We start from the raw sequence: 8,223 nt of genomic DNA on the forward strand, positions 1-8,223 counted from the left end.
TATTAATCTACTTTTTCATCCTTTAATTAAGAAACTTTTCCGAATTAATTGTTAATTTAAGTGACTTAAATAATAAAATTGCATTTCCAACGACAGAAAATCGAACTGGACCAATAATTTCCAAGTCCTTTTGAACAATATCACACCAGACTACCCTCCTAACATATTTCTGGCTACTACTTTAGAAATTGTTTTCCTGCCGCCTAGGTGTCCTGCTGTCGGTGGGTCGTGGTTCTCTTTCAGGACGTGCTGCATCATGTCCGCCAGGCCTTCCTCTTCCGTGTAATCCGGGTACTTTTGTTCATTTTCTTCATCCTCTCTTTCAGCGCGTAAATCCACACGCACTCGACGTTATCGATTGAAGTAGCATTCCTTAGCTTCTCCATTACCAGCTGGCGGAAGTGCTTCTACGACCACATTGAACTTTTCGGTAGCTAACTAAGTAGCCGAACTTTTAAAGTTCGGAAACCCATCTCGCAATTCTCCTCGTAGTAGCTGACGTCTCTTTCCAGCACTGCCAGCCGTGACTTGAGTGTTTCAAACGCAAATGGTCAGACACTAAGATCATTCCCATTTCGAACGAAAATGGAAATTTGCAATTTCTGCAAAGTCTGGGAAAAAACGTCGATACCATGGTGACGATCATGGCGATCTCTTGGATCGTTATTTGATGGTCCAGTTACGCCGCTTTCAGTCTCCGGAATACATTCTTTATGCACTCCAAATGCTCCTCCCTTGTGCGTCCGCTGTTTTCTCAATCTTCCGGGAATCCTGTCACCGCTTTTGACAGCCTATTCTCCAGGCACTCCTTTCTCTCCTAAATTGTGATGTTACCGCATGTTACTATTGCGTCAAATTCTCCGAGAAAGTCGCATCCTAGCACCACACTGTCTCCCATGTCTGGCATCCCCAGCAGATTCACTCTATTCTCCTAGTCACCGAAGCTTAAACTCGTTTGAAGTACCGTCCGACTCTCCATGTGTCCCCAATTGACCATCTTCACCAGCCTAACTCATCCGAAATGAATCTAACCGCTGCCCCTGTGCCTTTCATGCTCTTGATATCTGCTTCTCCTACCTTGACGACTGCTCACAACTGCTGATCATCACCTAACAAACATCCTTACTAGTTTTTAGAGGCAGAACCTTGCGATCCCTGAGACCACTGAACATTTTTCGCACGCTGATAGCACTCTGTGCTCCTTAGATACCCAATGCCCATGCCTCCGGATAAATGGTATGAATGTGCTGAGTTGACTACTGGTCCTTGCCTAAGACTTTCTGCCCACTACCGATTCTGCTGTTGATGAGCCATTCGATGCTGTTCCTCAGCCTGTCATTTCGGCATCTATCTTTGTCTTGGGATGCTCTGTTGCTTCGGTGGACCGTGTCCAACCCGGATCATGCTGCCTGTTCTGGATGTGCGGTTTGTGAAACTTTTCCCACTTTTCGGGTGCTGTTTTGCTGCTACTGCAGATGATTATGTTTTCGTTGTTGCTTTGGCTGCTTTTGCTCCTGATATTGCTCTCGCTCGGATGTTGCTTCTGCCTGGGGTGCTCACTGCTGCTTTGGCTGATGTTTGTTAAGTTTTCCGATGTAGGGCCTCGGCTATGCCAACACGTTTATAATTTTTTTTTTTATAGTTTCATATGTTATTTATTTCGGTGCCGTTCCGGAAAAACACCATAGAAAGGAACGATTTTAAACTAGGCTTTTTTTTGCCCAGATCGAAGCCTTATTTTATGCTCATTGGTATTTTTATAAATGTTAATGTTAATTAAGACTTTATGCTAAATTATTTGACTAAATTATTCTGAGTGAGGTACAAAGTCAGGGGATACGGATGACAGAAAAGTCTTCTTCTGTGTCTCCCAAAAAAGGAACGCCAAGCTCCTTCTGGATGTCCTTGTTGCGGATGCACTTCTAGTACCAGTTGCCAAGCGTAGGAATAGGCTTTGAAAAACTCGGATATTTTTAAGGTTACTCGTTGCTGTCACACTGCATATGGCTAGGCCGTATTTCCATATCGGAGAAAGGATTGTCTTGTATATTCTCTTTTTACTTGAATGACGCAGTTTACTGTTTCCATTAATCAGCAAGTGGTTTTTATCTTGTCGTCTAAGCTAACCCTGACTTTCCTTATGTGCGCCGCGAAAGTAAGGAGCTTGTCAAGCGTGAGATCCAAATACCATGGAGAAAGAGCCCCGGGCAGCAGTCCTTCCTAAGGATGTGAATTACAACCGCACATTTATCCTGGTTGATCGATATATTCCAGTGGCACGCCCAATTTTCCATATTTTTAAGGAGCTGGAGATTTTTGTTAGCGTCATAACCGTGAACGCTCCAGTAGAGAATGGCGGGGTCGTCTACATATATAGCAAGGCACATAGAGTATTTTGATTTGGACAGGGGAGTATCATGGGTACAGGGTGGGCCCTAGGACACTGCCCCGTGGGACACCTGCTGCGATTGGCCTGGGCCTCGAGACTGCTCGATCTTAGACTACTGAAAAGGTCCTTTTATTAAGGAAGCTACCGATTATCTAAAAAAGCTGCGGATGTCGGTGAGCTTTTCGGAATACGAATTTGTGATTTGGGATCGTATTCTTCACTCTGGATGATGAGAGTAAACGAGCCGCTCTAGGACCTTACTAAAGGCAGGAAGAAGGCTGATTGGCTATAGCTGTTCACTTCGCTCGGTGGTTTTCCTTTTTTGTGGAGCATTACCACATTTGCTTTTTTCCAAGCCTTTGGGAAGTGGTCCAGTCTGAGTGCCCCATTCAGAAGAAAAACCAGAAGAAAATGATTCGTTGAGGGAAGGATTTCAGGGCTTTGTTTGTAATGCCATCAGGACCAAGAGCTTTCCTATTTTTTAATTTCATTATAACGTCCATAGTCTCTTTCATTGTGACAGGGCGCATTGGTAGGGAGAGCTGGAGGGGAGAATGAAGGAATTCTCCCACCATTTCGCATCAGCTCGGCGAAGCGGTCTGGAATGGCTTGAAGCATTCTTCTAAATTGTTCGCAAAAGCCTCTACACGTTCCTGCGAGAATTGTGCCCAGGAACCGTCCTTTTGCTTGATAGAGAACTTTGACGATACCTGCCTCTTGAAGCGATTAGTTAACCGCCACGAGGCGAAGTTTCAGTCCTAAGAAATTCCGCCTGAAGGCCTTGAGAAGTTTTCGAACTCTGTTCGGTAGCCTGCGATGAATCCTGTTCTCCTCCATCTTCTGGGTGCGGAAACTCCTGCCTGAGCCGGTGTTTAAGTCTGATCAGCTCAAGTTTTTCAGCTAGAAGAGTTCAGTTTGTCGCCTGTGTGTCGCTCCAGCAGGAGGAATTGCAGGAGAGAGCTTGCAGGAGGAGTTGAAGTCTGTGAGCGTGTTAATCTCTAGTTGAATATGACTGTATCGCTGAGTATTTGAAGACACTTTTCGTAATCTGCTCCTAGTGCAAACAGAGCAGGGAGACAACGGAGAGGAATAGAGCCAGGTAAAGATAACCTAAAAATTAGCGGGAGGTGATCCGAGTTTAAGTCCTGAGTATCCGTTATGTGTGCTCTCCCATAGAGGATTTCACTACAGATAGTAAGATGGATTCGCTAAGCCTCTGTCAAGATAGAATGTTGGCCTCCCACCAGAACCTGCACAGAACTCTGGTTTAAGGCCTCAGCCAGACCGTTTCCCATTCTGTCCGCTGCTTAGCTGAAGTCGCCTCCAACAATGAAATTCTCTCCTGCTTAAACCAGGAGATTCCCAAACGCTTCTGCTGTCCAGGATATAGTTAAGAGGAGGTAGACTGCCGGTATGCTGATTTCGCCCAGAGGGGTAGGACTACACGAGCCATTTGAAGATGCCTCAAGCGAATAGGGAATTAGTGATAGTGCTGGAAGGTTGACCTTACCAGGACGGCGGAATCACCTCTGGAATGGGAACCAGGAAAATCAGCTCTGTACAGGAGCTGCAAAACGTATCGGTCAGGGGAAATGTACGTATGGAACACACGAATAGGTTCACCCCATTTCTTCAACCCCATTACACAACAAGCAGATCACGCTATGCGTCCAAAAAAACATCCCCACGATAGTCGTCTTCGTTCCAATCACCGATAAGGGCACCAGCGGGCATAAACTTTAACGATAGCTCATCCGGTCACTCGCGAGGCTTCAATAGATTTCAAGGACCACGACCAGCCATTAAGATGGAGTCAAACCAGTCTGGCCAGTCTTATCAGCCCTGCTTTGGCATACGCCGTGAAAACGACTCTGATAACTCTGATAATAGGTAAATAACTCGCCTGGTTCAAATCCCTTCAGGAAAGCACAACGGTTGTACCACATGACAGCGACTCTGTCTCACAAAATTCTACTTGTCAGAATGCTTACGAAAACGAAACGGTTAGCGCCCACAATACGAGCCTCGAGTATGATGTACCGTAAGGCCGCTAATGAGAACGCTAACGAAGAGGCCAATTTTATGAGAGACGCCTATCCAGCGTGCCATACATACAATTCAATACGAAGAAAGGCAACAAGTTAAGGTTTCTTATCGACACCGGCGCGAGTAAGAACTTTATTAGCCATAAACATTCTGCCGGTTCCACCCCATGACCTACTCTCTTTTACGTTCAATCTGCTGCTGGCTATTGCCACCTTTCCACTGGTTTTCGACGAAAACCAAACTGAGTACTCATGTGAGCACCGGCACGTTGGTTACGTCCGTCACTTAATTCCACTTAACAACGAGACTATGTCCGATCTAATAGGTATACTCGGAAAATATCTTAAACTCTCCATAATTAATGGAGCAAAGATTGCCGAAACCTACCTCCCATTCTTCCAATCCGCATGCTTTGAAAATTTTAAGCTGTAAAAAATTCGAATAACGCAGAGATTGGTGAAAGATTGGCCCGATTCAGAGCAGATTTCTGAGGCTATAGAAAGGGAACGTCGCAGAGCCAACAGAGGTCCGAAAGAAGTCCGCTTCCAAATTCTTGAGAAATTCTTTTTTTTTCCAGAATGTCCAACACGATTCGTGCTCAGTTAACATTGTGCGACTGTTGCAAACGATTTAAAAATGAGGACATAACAAAAATAGGACGGAACCTAAACAGTACGAGTCGGTGGATAAAGTTTCGTCGCTAATATACAAATTAAAACCAAGGACAAACAGTGTTTTAGACCAGAGGAGGTCCAAGAAAATCCAAGAAATCGGGTGACGGTAAAAACTAGGTCAGGGAAAATTTTACATAAATCAGACTTAAGAAATTGAGGAAAAAGAAGAAAAAAGCGCTGTATGAACCTCTCCATTTAATACGCACGCAAAAACCAACTCTTGTTTAACACAGACAAAAAAACATTAAAACATAAAACACAAATAATATAAGCACGAATAGTATACACACAAGCAATTCTTTTCTTCTTGATCACGATGCTCTACAAGTCTCACACTCATCGGCCTCACATCAGCGGCGCGCATATTTAAGTACGACGCGCCCGTCGTTCCCCTGCAGCAAGGAGCAGTATGGTGGATCAATGGAGTATTAAAATTGGTACACGTCATCAACCTGCCAAGGATGATGTAGCTAATAGACGACAATAGCCAAGACGCGGCAACCCTGATGGATCACCGCGTTAGCGCAATAACAAGGCACTACCTGGAGCAAGCAGCGGAGAGGATAAATAGAGTAATAAGGCCACCATCGCGCAGAGTTCGGGCAGTAAACTGGCTGGGTTCAGCCTGGAAGTGGATAGCAGGATCACCAGACGCGGAGGACTGGAATGCGATACTCAACTCAGAAAGGATGATCGCCAAGAACAGTGACCACCAAATCCAGATAAATGCTCGACGACAGCCATGAATCAATTCAACAATTGAACAATGTGGTAGCGAGAGTCAATGCAATAGACGGCAACCTTCATGCGGTTACGACAACACTACACAAGTCAATCATCCTGGCTGACAAAGTAGCGGAAGCCACAAGGGCACAAGGGTCAACTTGCAAAAACTGGAGTGGCAAAGACAAACCTCCTGGATCACGAGGAAATCGAAACGATACTGGCAGAGGTCAACGACCTCCCGTATCAAAATGCTGTGAAGGCAATAGAATTTTCCCGGCAAACAGTACTTTCAAACGGCACGGCACTACTGCCCAACGGCATCTTAGCCCTGCCCAAGGTATCTAATAGGAGATATGAACTCGTACATCTGTATCCAACGGTATCAGGCGGGAAACAAATAGTGCTCGAACACCAGAAGCTCCTCGCACTAAACGAAGAAGAGACGTATGCAGTAGTGGGCTGCTGTTCCTCCATTGGCAATATCACAGTCTCCCCAGAAAAGGATTTGACGAGACTAGAGGAAAACTCATGCATCCCTCGGCTCCTGAAGGGCGGCCATGCATCCTGCTCATACCTTCGGAGTAATGAAGAGGTCGTGCAGTTAGTCAAGGATGGGACACTATTCCTCTCCAACTATAATGGCTCAATAACAACGTCCGAAAGAGATTACCAACTGGAAGGAACATTTATTGTCCAGGTTAACAGCGAAACCATCGCAGTCCGCGACAGGAAATTCACTGCCTATACTGCAAGGCACCCAATGGCCTTACTATCAGTACTGACCAATATAACAGTTGATGAAATTTACAGTTGATGTCTGGCGTTGCACGAGACGTAACCTTTTCCTTTGTCTTGGAGGCTTCATTAACAATGGTAGTCTTATCGATACTGTTTATCATCTGGAGGAAGTTGACCTCCACCAAAGGAATACCAACCACGAGGGTGATAGTCGAGGACCTGGAAAATCCAAAGAAGACGTCGACATCAGCTCACCATTCTGCCAATTGATCTGCGGGACGCAGACTTTTAGAGGGGGAGGAGTTATCACTCGGTACTGCCTCCGAAACGCCAAGCTGAACTTCTCCAAATATTCCTAAAAAATACTTCCCCACAACTAATTGTCATATTAATCTACTTTTTCATCCTTTAATTAAGAAACTTTTCCGAATTAATTGTTAATTTAAGTGACTTAAATAATAAAATTGCATTTCCAACGACAGAAAATCGAACTGGACCAATAATTTCCAAGTCCTTTTGAACAATATCACACCAGACTACCCTCCTAACATATTTCTGGCTACTACTTTAGCAATTGTTTTCCTGCCGCCTAGGTGTCCCGCTGTCGGTGGGTCGTGGTTCTCTTTCAGGATGTGCTGCATCATGTCCGCCAGGCCTTCCTCTTCCGTGTAATCCGGGTACTTTTGTTCATTTTCTTCATCCTCTCTTTCAGCGCGTAAATCCACACGCACTCGACGTTATCGATTGAAGTAGCATTCCTTAGCTTCTCCATTACCAGCTGGCGGAAGTGCTTCTACGACCACATTGAACTTTACGGTAGCTAACTAAGTAGCCGATCTTTTAAAGTTCGGAAACCCATCTCGCAATTCTCCTCGTAGTAGCTGACGTCTCTTTCCAGCACTGCCAGCCGTGACTTGAGTGTTTCAAACGCAAATGGTCAGACACTAAGATCATTCCCATTTCGAACGAAAATGAAAATTTGCAATTTCTGCAAAGTCTGGGAAAAAAAGTCGATACCATGGTGACGATCATGGCGATCTCTTGGATCATTATTTGATGGTCCAGTTACGCCGCTTTCAGTCTCCGGAATACATTCTTTATGCACTCCAAATGCTCCTCCCTTGTGCGTCCGCTGTTTTCTCAATCTTCCGGGAATCCTGTCACCGCTTTTGACAGCCTATTCTCCAGGCAGCCACTCCTTTCTCTCCTAAATTGTGATGTTACCGCATGTTACTATTGCGTCAAATTCTCCGAGAAAGTCGCATCCTAGCACCACACTGTCTCCCATGTCTGGCATCCCCAGCAGATTCACTCTATTCTCCTAGTCACCGAAGCTTAAACTCGTTTGAAGTACCGTCCGACTCTCCATGTGTCCCCAATTGACCATCTTCACCAGCCTAACTCATCCGAAATGAATCTAACCGCTGCCCCTGTGCCTTTCATGCTCTTGATATCTGCTTCTCCTACCTTGACGACTGCTCACAACTGCTGATCATCACCTAACAAACATCCTTACTAGTTTTTAGAGGCAGAACCTTGCGATCCCTGAGACCACTGAACATTTTTCGCACGCTGATAGCACTCTGTGCTCCTTAGATACCCAATGCCCATGCCTCCGGATAAATGGTATGAATGTGCTGAGTTGACTAC

Source organism: Drosophila ananassae, chromosome XR (genome assembly GCF_017639315.1).
Source record: "Drosophila ananassae strain 14024-0371.13 chromosome XR, ASM1763931v2, whole genome shotgun sequence".
Classification (NCBI taxonomy): domain Eukaryota; kingdom Metazoa; phylum Arthropoda; class Insecta; order Diptera; family Drosophilidae; genus Drosophila; species Drosophila ananassae.